This window comes from Triturus cristatus, chromosome 7, assembly GCF_964204655.1.
Source record: "Triturus cristatus chromosome 7, aTriCri1.1, whole genome shotgun sequence".
NCBI classification, from domain to species: domain Eukaryota; kingdom Metazoa; phylum Chordata; class Amphibia; order Caudata; family Salamandridae; genus Triturus; species Triturus cristatus.
In genome coordinates this window covers 1,009,180,287-1,009,196,953 of record NC_140590.1, presented here as the reverse complement: position 1 = coordinate 1,009,196,953, position 16,667 = coordinate 1,009,180,287, and the positions used below count along the sequence as shown (strand labels likewise).

Below are 16,667 nucleotides of genomic sequence, written 5' to 3'. Positions count from 1 at the left end.
TATTCCAGCAGCTGGTAATCAACCCAGAGTTGATCACCCTCTTCCACCTGCGGTATCAAATAGTCCCGGGACAGGTAGAGATAAAAGGGACAAGCCACCCCCACCTGCCCAACCTCTTGTGCAAGCTTCATCGGGCTTAATTGATCTACATCTCCCACCAGAAGCAGCCCCTTATGTGGTGATTTTAACGGGGGTCCCACCTTTGACCGATGGAGCAAGAGAATCATATGGGGACTTAAAGAATAAATGTACTTTTTGGCTTAATGATAAGCGACCATTGCCGACCCACATGCGAGCTGAAATTTTGTATGCCAGGCGAGTGAACTGGGTGGGCAGGAGTCCTAAGTCATTAAAGGGAGATTGTGTTGTTATTAATTTTAGGGACAGACGGTGTGTGCAACATATTTGTTCCTGGCCCCAAACTGACCCCTCACCCCTAATACGCACAATGCCATTGTCATTTTTCTATGTACCCACGACCTTGCCCTTAGGTGGGATTATGAGTGGGGGCTCTTTGTGGAGGGGTAACGCATATGCGGACATAAGATCCACCAATAGATTCGATGTGCTCTCCGGGCTAGCGGACTGCGATTGACTTCATATGGGAAGAGTATATTCTAAACATAAATTGTCATACGCGGCCCAGACGTCATTGGACTGTCACGGAAAATTAAATGCAGTCACAGAGGAAGTAGAGGGCACATGTCATTGGGTTCTCCCTAGATTAGCCGAAGGAACTAACGATAGTAGATTTTATGACCAAACTATCGCAGGGGGAGCCGGTAAGGGAGACTCACAAGGCAAATTCCCAAATGAAAATCTAAGCATTGAAGGTACCCCTAGTTTTTTACAAGGCGTAGTCCCTTTACCTTTACTTACAATAAAAAATGGGTGTGCCAAAGGTGGAATCAACCCCGTCGGTCATGTGCTGTTTCTATCCTGGAATGTTGCGGGTATTGGTTCTAAACTTTCCTCTCCTATGTGGGCAGATTTCATTAACAAGCATGACATCTGTCTTTTTCAGGAGACTTGGTCAACAGAACCAGTATTTATGCTGGGCTATCTGAATTTTTACATCCCTGCAGTTAAAAAGTCTAAGGGACGACCATCAGGAGGCCTAGTAATATGGATTAAACAAAGTTTATGGTGTAAGACTCAACCCATCCCAACACAGAATAATGACATACTGGGAGTCAGATTGACCTTTATGCCAAACCTCAAAATTGGCGTATACAACGTATACGTAAGGGGCTTACCTGGTGGGAAAATTTCTGAGGTGATGCCTGCACTAAGTGGTCTCGTCGAATCCAATCCCATCGATGTGCTTCCACTTATTGCGGGCGACTTTAATACAAATTTTGAGCCTCTAGGGTCTCAAGATATGCTCTTAGTAGAGGAAGAAGATCAGAAGTGGGGTGTTCCTCTGCTTGAGACAAAGGCAGTGAGCAAATGGACTGAGGCGGCCCTCTACCTGAATGGGTTCTGCCTGAGCAACCAACTGAGGGCAGCTAATGGCAGAACCATATCAGACAGGACATGCAATAAAACGTATGATAATGGCATCAGGGCAAGTACTATAGATTATCTCTTGGTCCATTTGAGGATGTGGCACACCCTCGCGGATATGATGGTCGAGGCACGGATAGAAAGTGATCATAATCCGCTAGTTGCAACTTTCAAATTAGGATTGGCCGACGTAGAGGCACAAGGTTTGGAAAAAATGGATGGCCCAGCTGCTGTTTTATCAAATGACGAACGCCACCTCAAATGGCGTATTGTAGCTGAGCACCCTGAACTTTTAGGTAGTATCGAGTCCTATCTGGAAGAGGCGTTGTTAGCAGTAATGGCAATAGATAACAACTGCCAACCATTAGCCGAACAAGAGATTATATATGAAAAACTAGTAGCCAACTTGAAACCATGTTTTTGTAGACCTTCCAAAGCAAATCAAGCACCTAAACGCAAACAGGAGGATTGGTATAACGCCTCCTGTAAATATGCGCGCAGCAAACTGAGTCTCGCTCTTAAAACTAAGAATATGAGTGAGATCAAAATAGCTCGAAATGCACACAAAAAGACCCTATGGAAAGCAAAAAAAGACTGGGACGAGGGTGAGTGGCAAGACTTAAAAGCAGCATGTGCTGACAAAAATCAGAAAAAATTCTGGGACATTTTTAAATGGAAGAGGGGCGAAATCACTGATAGTCCTCATAATCATGTTCCCCAGAATGCTTGGGTAGACTTTTTTAAGTCACAGTACTCTAAAGGTATCGAGGATACCAGAATACCCCAACGGGAGTGGCCGTTCTATAATAGTCCTGTGTTTACCTCGGAGGATGTTGACCTAGCGCTTGATATGGTTACCCAGGGACGTGCACCAGGTATGGATTGTATCCCGGCCGATGTATTTTTGCATAATAGAAAAAGATGGTGTCTATACATCACCCATATGGCTAATGCCATAGCCCAGGGAATGAGCATCCCCCACTCTTGGAAGGGTGCCGAAATTGTCCCGATATATAAAAAAGGGGACAAATCGCTGGCTTGTAACTATAGGCCCATAAGCCTAATAGACGCTATGCAAAAAATCCTGGGCAGATTGGTTTTGGGCAAAATCCAGACCTGGATAGAAGATAACAGTGTCCTAAGTCCCTTGCAGGCTGGGTTTCGTCCAAAAACAAGTACAATAGACCAGGTCTTTAGGTTTGTCGTCCTATACTGGCGGACAGTTGTCCTAGGGAAAGGGGTTTTATACGCCGTGTTTGTCGATCTGCGGGCGGCGTTTGACTTGGTTCCACGAGGCAAGCTGTGGAAAGTACTGGAGGAGTTGGGGATGGCGCCGGAGTTGTTGGCTTTGGTGGTCCGTTTACATGAGAACAACTTTGCACGGGTCCGATGGGGACGGCCGGGACAGGTAACTGAGTCATTTCCCGTGGAGCGTGGAGTTCGGCAGGGCTGTGTTATGGCACCAACCTTGTTCTCGCTCTTCGTGAACGGTGTGGCCGAATTCCTCTCCCGGGTCCCCACGGATGCACCGGCTATGAATGGCATCCGTATCCCAGTTCTCATGTTCGCGGACGACACATTGCTGATTTCCAAAACTCCGAGTGGCCTACAGCTTACCCTCCGCCGCTTTGAAGAGTTCTGCTTGCTTCGTGGTTTGGAAATAAATGTTTCCAAAACCAAGTTTATGGTTCTTAACGGCCCTAACCCGTGCAGATCTAACAAACCGTTTGGTGGCAAAATTGTAATGGGTGGTTTGCCCCTGGAACAAGTTGACGCTTTCACATACTTGGGAGTGACGATACAGAAAAATATGTGTTGGAAAAGCCAACTAGACATGTCAATCCTGAAGTTCCGGCAGCAGACAGGCTTTCTTATGAAAAGATTCAAAGCTTCGCACTCACAACCTATAAGCCCACTCTTAGAAATGTATTCAATGAAGATTCGTAGCTCGTCATTATATGGCTCAGAACTATGGGGCTATGGTAACAATCCCAAACGCTTGAATATAATGGAGAGTGAGTTCATACGGAAAATTGTTGGAGTGCCACAAAGTACTCCCCTGTTACCCCTATTTTGGGACCTTGGCCTGAAAACCCTACAGGATACTGCTAATTTGCGACCATTGCTTTATTGGCGTAGGGTATGGTCAACTGAGGAGCTCAGGCATTATGCTTTGGGATTAAAAGAAATAATGGAGAAAGACCACTTTCATAAAATAGAATGGCTGAAGTCCATTAAAACATTACTTTACAGACTGGGGTGGAGCAACCTATGGGATGATCCCCTTAATGCGGTTTTCCCGTCAAAAGATATTGTTAAAACTAAGTATTGGGAATTCGTAGCTATGGAGTCTGCTTCCAGGGGGAGTGCATCCCAGTTAACATCTAGGTACCTGGAGATTAAGGCCAATCCTGGTCAGGAACAATTTTGGGGCATGATCGAAGAACCAATTGATCGCAAACTGTATTTTCAGTTTAGGATAGGAACCCTACCAATTTGCACATTTACGTCCAAGTGGGCTAATGGGTCCCAGGACAAATGTCCCAAATGTAGAGACACGATTGAGTCTCTTAGTCATTTTATCTTTTTCTGCCCCCTCTATGAGCATCCCCGTAAAAAGTGGGTATTACCCGTCTGTCGTCTTATAGGCATACGAAGGTATGAGGAGGCGCTAAGAATTTTGCGCTCAGATCCAAACCCGACAATTGCAATAGCAATGGCTAAATATATCAAGTGGGCCTGGATTATACGATATAGACACTCTAATATGAATGTGACTAACGATAAGGCACCCTAAAGTAGTCATGTTTTAACTATTTTATGTTAATTTTACTTGTCCTTCCTCTTATGCAAAAATTTTTTAGTTTTAATTTTTTTGTGGCTCTGACCAATTGTTGCTGAGGATGAACTAATATAGTCATATAGTTGTTTAAAAATGAATAACTTTATTTAACTGAATGTCTAGGAATTATCACCAATTTGTAATCATGAAATAACTCGCAATCTAGGGAGTTTCATGTGGGAAATCATGTGTTGAGTTTATTTTGTTACATTTTCTTTATAAATTATGTTTATGATTCTGCTTGATGTACGATACTTTCATGACTCAATTGTCGAATAAAGTTTTTTCAAATTGAAATTGCAGCACACATCCCACAGAGAGGCCTCCCAAAAGACCACCCAAGAGGTAGGCACCCCCACCTCGAACAACATTGCACAGGCAGGGGAGAAGAGGACACAGGCACCTGATAAGACCTCAAGATGGCAGATTTAATCCAGCAGGAAATGGAGGCTGTAGAAGGTCGAGAACCCTAATTTGGCAGACCAAAAGTAAGAAAATGTGACTCAGCCCTCCGAAAAAAAAAGCACTCGAAATAAATGGACAAAGCCAGACAAAGATCCAGGGAGTGCAAGCGAACATCCTCAACCGAAGAAGGGTTGGGAAAGAAAACCAGAAGGACAATGTCCTCTGAACAATGAAAACAGGAAGGAATCTTAGGAAGGAAAGCAGGGCCAGGCCGAAGAACAACCTTTACCGAAAAGAAATGGATAAATGGAGAAACCGACATCAAAGCGCCAAGCCCTCCAACCCTGCGCCCGGAACACACAGCTACCAAAAACATCACCTTATCCATCAGATAATAGAAGGAAACCTCATCCAGAGGCTCAAAAGGAGGACCAGTCAGTGTCTAGAGCAACAGAGGCAAATCCCAGGTAAGAACCGGAGAATGGGAAACCGGTCGCTGCATAAGAAACCACGAAGGAGCAGAGCGGCTAAAGGGACAACATCAGAGAAATGATCCCCACGAAAATACGGAAGGGCTGCCCACTAGGCTCTAAGGGTAGAAACAGCCAAATCCAAAGTGAAACCATCCTGCGAGGAATCTAAAATCCGCAAAGTAGGACCAGATGAGGAAACCAACCCTTTAGAATGACAGCACCTATCAAAGTGATCCCAATAGCGATCGTTCGACTTGCGAGTCGGCGTCTTGCGGGACAACAGCCTTAGAACAACCCAGATCCAACAGAGTCAACTGCTCAGCAGCCAGACACCTAGATTGAGACACTGTAGGGAAGAAGGCTCCAGAATGGGATGACTCAGAGGAGAGGGAAACAGAGGAAACACCCAGGGAGGGCCCACTGACAGTTGAAGCAGCAGAGGGAACCAAGGCTGCCTCGACCACCCCAGAGCCACCATAAGAACCCAAGCATGGTCGTAGATCACCTTTTGCAACACCCTGGAAATCAAAGGAATCAGTGGAAAACAATAGAGGAGACACCCTGGCCAGGGAATCGAAAGGCCATCCATGGCCCAGAAGGCCCTTGTTGAGGTTGGCTGGGTTCAACCACTACTGCAGGTCCCGCACCACTCACCGAGTAATAGGAATCCGGGCCTCGAAATCCTGAGACACCGGAATCCAGTGCTGCAGAACATGATGCACCAATAGATAGAGATGCAGCCAGCTACAGGAGACCAGAGCCATAGTGGTAGCCATCTCTACCTGACTCCTGAGCCACAGCCTCCCTGGAGCAGACAAGAGGGAAGTCAGCTGCAACATCAGCTTGTCTCTCCATGCAGGAGCCAGAAAAACCTCTGCCAAGTCCATCCGGAAGAGGGACCCTATAAGCTGCAGGGACAGGGAGAGATGCAGGTGGGACTTTGAGGCATTGAGCAGGATTCCATGCATGCGCAACAGGACACACACCTCCTTGACATCTTGGCACACCTTAGAAAGAGTAGAAGAGGCAATTAACCAATCGCCAAGGTAAGGAAACACCAGAATACACTGCAAGTGTTAAATACCCACCAGGGGAGTGAGCAGCTTGGTGAAAACCCTGGGAGCTGATGCCAACCCGAAAGGGAGGGAGCAAAACTGGTAATGGCGTCTCTCTACCGAAAACCTTAGGTATTGCTGATGCAGAGGACAGATTGGGACATGCAAATAAGCATCCTGCAGGTTTAAAGATGCGAGGAACAGGCCAGGACTCAACAGTGGATACTCTGCAGGGTGACCATTTTGAAAGTTTGAGCAACCAGGAACTGATTGAAAAGCCTTTAAGTCCAACACAGGGCGATAGTCTCCTGTAACCTTCTAGACCAAAAAAGGAATTGAGTAAAAGCCCAGCCAGTATTTCCTTTGGTGGAACCTGTACCACTGCCCCTTGTCCAGGAGCTGCTGAATCCCATCCAACAGAGCAAGGTGATGCACTGGATCTCATGGAGGAGGAGTCTTGCGGAAGAAGGAACCCTGACTGTCCAACAACTCTAAGCGATACCCCATGGACCCGACCTGCAAGGCCCAAGCATCCAACACGTCCTTCCACTATTGGTCCTGAAAATCCAGAAGGCGTCCTCCCACTCGAGAGGCACGCCTGGCAGCCATGCTTTGGGAGGCTGGGGGTTGGCAGGAGAAGAGGAAGACTGGAACTGGGATTTGTCTGGATACGGGGTGCCCCAGCTGTGACACCTACAACAAAAGGGCTGGGGTGAACCCTTCTCAGAGTCGGAAGGAAAAGCCCTCCTAAACACAAAACCCCTGCCTTGTGTGAAGGGTCTTGCTGGCACCATCAACTTCTTATACTCCGCCGACTTCTTGACCATTTCCTCAAGCTGCTGGCCAAACAGCTTAGGGCCCTCAAAGGGCAGTCTCATCAAAACAGCCTTCTGAGAAGCATTACCCTTCCAGTTGCGCATCCACAAATGTTCACGAGCAGCAACAGCCACCCTAGAAGTAGCGTCAGAAGCACACAAGCTGTCGAAAGACACATCAGACAAAAAGCGTACCTGTTGTTCCATCAGTGCCAGTAGATCCTAACAATCTGAACCCTCAGACGTATGATCTGACAAGGTTTGAAAATCCCTAAGCAAAGACTGCACAGTGTAAGTAGTGTAAGTGTTCACACGAACAGAGAAATTGACAGTAGCATAACATCATTAACCGTACCATCCTTCTTTCTACCACTGCATCAGGGAGGGAAGCATCCTCGGAAACCACATTCCCCTGAGTGGACATACCAGCCATGATATTATCCACCTTAACCATTGATGTAAACTCCTCTGCAAACTTGTCTACCGGATAACGGCGGGAAAGAAATTGAGGGGCGGCCGATTTGTCCCCCTCTTTCCACTCATGCGATAGCACCCTACGGATCGCATTAAGTAAAGGCACATTTTCAAGCTCCGCCTGTTGATAATTAACCAAAAAATCATTCTCATCAGCTGATGGACAAGTGGCACGGAGGCTCAAATTGTCCCGAACATGTTGTAAAAGATCCGCCATCTCAGGACCTTGAACATACCACCCCCGCCGACACTCCCCCTCAGGATCAACCTCAGACTCCACCAGCTCTTGCCTGGAAAGCTTAGGCGGAGGCTGCCCCTCCCGGGCCTTAAAAGCCCCCTCAACCACAGCTTCAATTAAGTGTTGCAGGGACAGCAAAGAGGGGTGCACCGAAGGACCAGTGACGACCTCAACAGGCTCCGTAGTACATCCAACACCAACCCAAAATGCGGTAACACTGAGCAGTCATAAGCCAAAACAAGAGATATATACCTGCCACATGGCCAAAGGTCACATGGAAAACGCCCATAAAGGACTACAGGGGGGAGGAGCCAGTCCCATATAATCCTCATGCGTCACGCGGGGAATAAAAGCCCGGCAAACCACAGCACCATCGGCTGCATAAAGGACCGCTCAGCGAGTCTGGCAAGGGCACCAAAAGCAGAACAGGAAAGTCCTGCCCGATATCTGCAGAGTGTTACGGGCACCAAAAGCAGAGCCGGTAAGCCCCGCCTGCTATCAGCAGAGTGCTACAGGCAAAGAACAAGGAAGCCTGTGTGTCCCCCCCCCCCCGCTTAAGCAGAGCACCCAGGGCTGGGCATGTCATGAAGACCTAACAGCCCCACTAAGCAGGACCCCATGGGAGGCAAAACACGCCACACCTAAGCGTGAGCATGAAAAGTATAAACAAAGCCCAGCTTGCTAAAACAGAGCAAAACGGCAGAACAAAGACAGAAATTAAAACGGAACAAAAACTCTTACCGCAGCCAGCAGACGAACGTCAGACTAGGGCACCTCTGTTCCAGAAAGAAAAAAACAGGAAGGGAATCATTTGTTCCTCCCTTTTGTGGTGGCTCATGGGTAACGGGGGCCATCTTTGGGGAACTTTTTGAGTTTCAGCTAGGGAATTGGTTCTGCCAGAAGGTAGAAGTATCATGTGCAAGGAGTGCATCCAGGAAGACAGACGAGGAGGTAATCAGAATAACAAGTTTTCCCCGGAAAAGTTTCAGCATATGAAACTTGCTGAATGTTACCAGGGGAAATACACAGTAAATGGCCGAACATGCAGCTTTTATGGGTACATGCGGATTTGTGTGAGTAAAGCACCAAAATCCACATGTTATGCCCAGTGCTTAATTTAAGCAGGTGGTTTCCGGCGCTCGGCACCGGCACTTAATTGTCAAAAATGGTGCTTGTGACAGCCTGCCACAAGGTGGCACTGTCTGGCTCATTTAGAGATGACCACAACAACAGTTAAGTAGTTCAATATACATTAAAAATGACAATTACCTGCCACCAAAGCCATTCTTGTAGCTTAGGGGGCTTGAAATAATGCGAACTGTCACACTTGCAGGAGTGTGATGGTTAGTATCTGTGTTGTTACTATCACTGGCCGCACAGCTGGGGCACAGTGTGGTGCAAGCTGCAGCGGCCTCCTGCCGTGAGCCGTAGCACTTTTTAAATTTTATTTTTAGAAACTAAGCACTTGCTATGCCCCATTTTAAAGGGCAAAAAGGGTAACAGCCAATAATTATCACACCATGTAAATTTCGAAGCTCATGGTATTGGAAGAGTAGTAGGAAAAATAAAGTTAGGGGACTGATGTTATGTTATGGTAGTAGAATTTATAAGAAGCACACAATTACCCTTAGGTGTCCGGGTGCTAAGCTCGGCCTAAACGTTAGTTGGTGAGGTTCAATGAGAAAACAGCCAGGTCTTCGAACCCTTTCTGAAGAGAAGGAGATCTGCAGCATTCCTCAGATGGAACGGCAACTCGTTCCAAGCCTTGGATGTGCAGGTAATGAAGCTCCTACCCCCCCAGCTGGCTTTTTTAAAGGTGGGCATTTGGACATTTCTTTCTCCCGTGGACCGCAGGGTCCTAACGGGGGTATACCATTTGAACCTTTGCCTCAAATGGTCGGGGCCAATACCATTAAGAGCCTTAAATCTATACAAAGGGCCTTAAAACGAACCCTTTGTTTTACCGGGAGCCAGTGTAACTGAGTTAATTCTCTTCGAACAGAAACAAATTTAGGTGTGCCAGACAATAGCCTGGCAGCTGCGTTTTGGGCTATCTGAAGCCTATTGATGTGCTGACTTTGGGCATTCAGATAGATGCTATTACAGTAGTCCAGACGTACCATTACCAGGATTGTGACTACCGTCCTGAAGTTTGCTTCTGAAAGGTAAGGTTTTATTTTCCTTAGGATTTGCAGTATCAGGAAGCAAGAGGAAACTTCTGAGCTAATGTGGTCACTAAAGGTCAATCTGTTGTCCACTATTACCCCTAGATTTTTCACTTTAAGATTAGGGGTAGGATGGTTCCTCATGTCTGCTGGTCACCAGTCAGGGGTCCATACAAGAGGATTGTTTCTGAATACAATAACCTCGGTTTTGCTTGAGTTAAATTTTAAGCAATTCGCCGACATCCAACTTGCTATGACCTTCATGCAGTCAAGAAAGCGGGCTCCAGTTTCTTTTACATGACCGTCTTTGAATAATAGCACGATTTGAATGTCGTCAGCGTACGAAGTCAGCTGAAAACTATATGATCTGATCAGGGCCGCCAGGGATATCACATAAATGTTAAAGAGAGTGGGGCTCAATGACGACCCCTGGGGAACCCCACAAGGAAGGCTGAAAGGCTGGGATTTGTTGTTGTCCAGGTCAACTGTTTGTGTTCTATTGGATAGGAAGGATTGAAGGAGTTTCCAAGCGACCCCTTGTACCCCACCCCCGACAAACGGTCCATCAGAGCCTTGTGATGGACCGTGTCGAAGGCTGGTGACAAATCTAACATTATCAGTATAGCCTTACCACCACTGTCGAGAGCCTCCCTTACCTCTTCAAAAGATTTTATTAAGGCCAATTCGGTGCTGTGATCAGCTCTAAAACCATATTGGGTAGGATCAAGTACATTATTGATGTGGAGAAAACTGCTAAGCTAAGTATTCATGGCTTTTTCTATGATTTTTGCGGGCAAAGGAAGCCACGAAATTGGCCGATAGCTACCGGGATCTGTGGGATCTAAGGTTGGTTTTTTTAAAAGGGGAAGAATTGAATCCTTCTTCCAATCTTTCAGGAAGATCCCGGAGGTAAGACTTTTATAGATCAACGGGTTTAAAGCACAGCATATGACTTCCGGAATAGACTTAAGTATCGGGACCGGGCAGGGGTCGGTAGGGAATCCAGAGCGTTCGGAACTCAGAAGTTTAGCAGTTTCTTCTAGACCTAAAGGGGTAAAATGATCAAAGACTGGACCAGAATTGGGAATTGCTTGGGTTGTGATCCATGGATTTGGTCTTGTCGCCTTCAACTCGGGGGTAAATGTGGAAAAAATACCCTCCACTTTTTGTTGAAAAAAGGTGGCTACATTTTCACACAACTCAGGACTGCTAGCATTCTTAATGATGTTTGAAGAGGCTAATTTATTCACAGTTTTAAAAAGTTCTTTCGGGTTGGACCTTGCTTGGAGTATTTCATTTGAGAAAAAATTATTTATTGTTTCCAACAGTAGTTCAATATAATATTTAAGGCTGTGCTTATAGTTCACTTTATCATTGCTGTTATACCCTTTCCTCCAGGCCCGTTCAAGTCTTTTGCCTAGGCCAGTTTCTGAAGTTTGAGCTTGTCTGAGTACGAGGGGGCCGAGGGATTGGCTCGCTTCGGGCTCCACTGTTTTATTGGAAACAGTTTTTTGCAAGCTTTATCTAACCAGTCTGTATAAGCATTGGCGGCTTTGTCAATATCACGAGGAGGGGGGAGTAGGGTACTCTTAAGTACCTCCTCAAGTTGTAACCCATCTAAGTCTTTCCATGATGTTAGGTCTAGAAATTGTCACACCTTTGAAGAAGCACCCTTTCTTTTTGCGCTCCTCTACTTTTGTCTTCATTTATACCACATTTTCCAATCTGCAAGTGTCAACACAGATGTGAAGTGCTGCTTTTTCACGAATTCAAATTGGGGACTAGAAAACCATTAAATAGTTATTATGCTTGGTTGCTTTTTGCACTATTGTGGCACCATAGTTGCACATTTTTTCATCAGTTTCACATTTCTGAGTTGTCACACTGCTTCCATGAAAGGTGCAACAGAGCAAAACGTATGAAGTATAACAAATCAATCACCCATCTGAAGTCCCTATTTAAGCATTAAGGATACAGTCACTTACTGCATGTGTCCAGACTGTGTTTACAATCAAAATATACCTGTGGAGTTAAACTGAAGGTTTTATTTGGAAAGTTAAAATGCGCATACCTTTTGAAATACTATTCAGCACTGCCAAAACAAAGGTGCATGCCAAGTTTGAGGTTTGTTTTAAAGACTGACAGCTTCTGGGAGACATGTTGGTGAAACTTGACCCTTATGCAGGCAACCCAGGGTTTTTCGAAATATGCGTGTAATAAAGATATGTAAATCATACCTCAAAGTTTGGCATGTTTTGTAAATAAAGGGTCTGACTATTTGGCTTTTTAGTTCTGTTTCACTATATGTTATTCTTATTTAAAAGAAGAGATGCTTCATTTTTCACAGGGGCTAACTTTCTCCACTGATGTTAGATGCTGACTGCCCAGTGAGACGATGCGACATCCAATTACATAAATAAAGCCTCTGAGGGACTGGCATGTTGGGGCAACACACATCTAATATGTAGGCAAGTGACCCGTCTAGGAGGGTAAACAAGGCAGTTCATGCCAGTCAATACCACATTATGGTGTCATAACCAAGGCAACCGCAGTAGGAATTAAGAAACCGAATGAAGCCAATTTGACACCATTATCATAAGGACGTTTTTAAAGTGATTTCATAGATAGTTATTTTCTACATTGTCCCAGGACAGCTGGGACTGCATGAGATTGGTTGGGCTTCAGTATTAAATGGACAGACACCTATAGAAATGCATTCCAGCAGCAGAATAAATGTTTGATTGATTAAACCTACAGGGGCCTCGAGTTTAGGAACTAGCCTATGACTAGTAATGTAAGAAATGCAAGTCATACAACAAACCTGAAGTGTTCTCTTCAATAAAGTTGTGTAGGAATTCAAATAGAGCAGGAGTCTTCACTCTTTCAGTAGATTTATTGCAGCCAAAAGGATAGGCAAGGATACAGGTGAAGAGGGCTCAAGGTGGCTGCTCCAACTGCTAGAGAAGCAATTCCATCCTCTAACCCAAACATTCCAAACATGTAAAACATAGAATACTTTGGCAAGTACAATGTAACATTCTAACATTTATATGTAAAATAAGTGCACTGAGAAATGATGAATAGACACCACATATCTCCCTCCTTTTAACAAAGAAAGGAAGATTACACATATGACAAAGCTGTAAACAAAAATCCTTATTGGACATACCTACTTGGAATCCTCCTAATTCTTGAACTCCTTCTGACCTCAGGAGAACTCTCATCAAAATTTACCACTGGATTATAAACAGGATTGATTCTGGCCAAACGACCAAAATTCCACCATTGACCATTCTCTAATTTTGCACTGTTACCTTTAATTATGATTATACGTGCAGGATCCCTGAATTTAGATGTACCTTTTTGTAACAACAGAGGGTCCTTGACACGAACCAGGTCACCAACAACAAAATTGACTTCTTTCTTGGAGACAGGCACGGAGAATTTATCACATCTCCTTCTACTAGCTTCATCACTACGATTTTTAGCAATGAGCGAATTCTCTGTAACATCACACTTATTATTCAAGAAATTCAGCTTCCAAAATGGATTGAGCGTAGATACCACTTTCCTCCCTCTCATCAACTCAAAAGGAACACAACCAGATACAGAGTTGAATTAAAAACAAGTGTAATTTTCTAAATATGCGGTTGTGTTTCACCTTAGTGAATCAGATTCCATCACTACATTGGGAGGCATTTATAAAAAGTAATAGTTTGAAAATATACAATTAGAAATATTGATGCCTCCTCATGCCCTGACGTCAATGCCACTACCAAAATCAGAGGCAAGTTAGTTGTTATGTGTACGCCATATATACACTGCAGTTCCTGGACATGCACATTTGAAGGTACTCTCATTTTTTTATAATGATTAAAAAGGAGGCTTGGTGAAACATTTTTGCCTTGGATTACACAGTTTGTTCAAACAGGGAAGCCGGAATTGACCACAGTTTTTCTGGTTTCACATTATGCAATTCAGTTACTAAATGAGTATCCCTTTCTCTCGTCCATTTTACAACAAAGATCAGTGCTTTGTCATTAATTCTTGGTGCATGAGGTTAGATTGTTGGTGCAAGCAGACGGTACATGAAAGTTCAGCTCGTTTTGGGCACGAGGGTCCATGAAGACCTCAGATGAGCCAAAGCCAGGCATCTGGCTTGAGATTTCAATAGTGTGCCCACCTCTAAGACTGGGCAACGCATTGCAGATTGACCTACAAAGATATGTGTGATGCGGAGGCAGGGTAACATACATTGATCTGATTGAGACTCTGCCCATCACTCACGCGACATCAGTGTGCCGTCTGCAGAGCTTTAAGTGCATCGGGTCCTTCCAGGTTTCAGATGAGGCAGCAATTGAAAACTTTGAAATGGGTCCTTATTGGTCCTACTTTCATGAGCTTTACAGGTAAAAGCAATGCTTGAATTCCCAACAATGACTATAGAAAGACTTGATGTAATCCATAACAGCAATGCAGTTCCTATTTAGATTACATTTTAACTTCATCTTGCATTCCCTATGAGTATTTGTGTTTTCTCCATATGAAGTGTTTCTGAAGATTTTTCATGCAACATATGGGTCTTTTTTGTGAACAGAGTCACTTCTAGGAGTCTGGGTGAGTTCCAGTTGTGGGTGAGTGTTCATGACGGGCAACACAAGTGAGAGCTCTGAAGAAGAGTCTGCAGGCAGTGTGAATTTCTCACAGTGCCTTGGTGTGTCAGTGTGTCAAAGATGTTCAGACTTCATGCAGGCTACTAAAATGCCGGTTCTTGCTGCCCATCCAAAGCCTGGCCTTCTGATGTGAGGTATGGTCTTATGCTGGCCTGCTCTCCTGGGCCTGCCTGCCCTACATTTCTCTGTGGAGGAACTGGGCTAGAGTGGACAACACAGTCCAGACTATCTCCAGGCTGACTGGCTTTAAATTTCCAAATATTTGGAAACTAATGCTCCTAATCCTGTCCATTACCACCATCCAGTCGTGCCAGCCTGCCCCATACTTTTCATTTGGGTACACCTGGTTGCTTGTTGTGAAATCTCAGCCGTACACTCCCCTAATGCGCCCTTGAATGTGAAGGAGGAGGAGGAGGAGGGAAGGGAAAATCAAGAAGGGGCACAGCGAGATAAATGCCAACACAACAACTCTTGGCCAAACCAGTTCCAGAACACCTCTCCATGGCCTGAGACGAGCAACCCTAAAACAAATCCTATAGCCAAGGCTTTGTCAATTTGGCGCATCTTAAAGAAAGAGATGGGTCATCTGCCCATCCCATATATCCTGTGTCCGGTTCTGCCAGGAGAAGCATGAACCAAGCAACAGCATGTTATTTGGCAGAGATTGCTTAATTTCCAATATACTATCTGAGACTGACAATTTCCACAGAGACCAGTTGCCATGGAGATGTTGCACATTCAAAGAAAAAACATTTTTAATATTTGTTTCCCCTTTTAATGTTTGAGGACAGCTTTGAATCTGAGTGGTCAGTTGTTTGGAGGCCAACTGTTACTGTACTGTATATAAACTAACCATCTCTAGGAGCAAATTGTCACATGGACACTGTACATTGTGACTTTGCACTGTACAACCGGTAGGAGCCATGAGTAGTCCAGCAAATATTACATAACCTGATTGGGCTCATACTAGTTCAATTAGTTAATCAAAATGTCTCACTGTGTGCTTTGAAGTATGAAATCATAACTCAAAAAGACCTATGCAGCCCAACTTCTTTGTTTGGATTTGTATTAAGTTCCTATTACTACTATATTTAAATTCATCATTTTCCTCACTCTACTTAGTGAACATCATATCATGATCGCTTTTAATACACTTCCTTTTATCTCCAAGGATAAGCAAATTCTGTTTATTTATGCACTAACTGTATGTTTACATATTGATTAACTATTATCCGTGGGCCTCTAATGTATGGCATAAAGTAGTCTACTATGCATTATAACAAATCACTGGGGTGTTCAGTATCCATATATAGGAACGAGGGGGAGTGCCTTTATAAGACCACACGTTTATGTTGGGTCTTGCTATATTGTAGCGCTCACCCGTGGAGCGACCGCTCGACAGGCATCACTGTGCCCCAAACAGGTTCACAATCCCGGAGGTTGGTGGAGAAAAGGACCGGGAGTTTACATTTCCCAGCATGCCGTGGGCCGTCTCAAAAAGAGGCTAGGGCAGCCCCTGTACATAAGCACCACCTCCTCAAGAGGAAGGTACTTGACAATCGTGACCGAGAGGATTATGGCGGATGGTGCTCCCCGCCGGATACCAGCGGGAAGCATATGCAGCGTCTCTCCAGTCGTTTGAGCCTGGCCAGCGCGCACCGCGAAGCGACCTTCCGTGCGAGAGAACGAAGCAAAGAAATCACAGGTATTCTGAGGAGCGCCGGAGCGGTGTCTTCTCTGCTCCCTCCACCGCGGTAGTGAACCGCATTCACGCTTCCATGGAACCCAGGGTTTACGTGCAAAACCTTGTTAACCAACTTAACCCCCCCCCCCACCCCCCCCGGAGCTCAGCTGAAGAACGCGTGTGATCCCTCGCGTCCCTTCTCCTCCCCGCCTCGCGGATTTCTGTGTCCGCATTCAGCCGAGGGAAATCAGTGAACTAGCACTGCTGCATAAATGCAGCTTTCCGGGTAATAGCATAGCGGTGACTATAACCGCTCCTTAGTTACCGGAGAGCTGTC

The 16,667-nt window shown here is 45.2% G+C and overlaps 1 protein-coding gene and 1 long non-coding RNA gene across 4 annotated transcripts in view; one reads left to right on the top strand and one right to left on the bottom strand.

Moving 5' to 3' along the window:
- Window positions 1-16,667, bottom strand: part of PDLIM4 (PDZ and LIM domain 4) — a 598,403-nt gene that overhangs the window by 41,782 nt on the left and 539,954 nt on the right. The window lies entirely within an intron of this gene.
- LOC146811004 (uncharacterized) overlaps window positions 1-16,667 on the top strand; it is a 49,860-nt gene that overhangs the window by 18,631 nt on the left and 14,562 nt on the right. Inside the window, exon 3 of one of the 2 annotated variants that reach the window (XR_014966666.1) lies at window positions 4,652-12,221. The exons of the other annotated variant lie outside the window; for it this stretch is intronic. This is a non-coding gene — a long non-coding RNA (uncharacterized LOC146811004). Of the gene's footprint in view, window positions 1-4,651; window positions 12,222-16,667 lie in introns of those variants that run through there. 2 annotated transcript variants of the gene reach the window in all.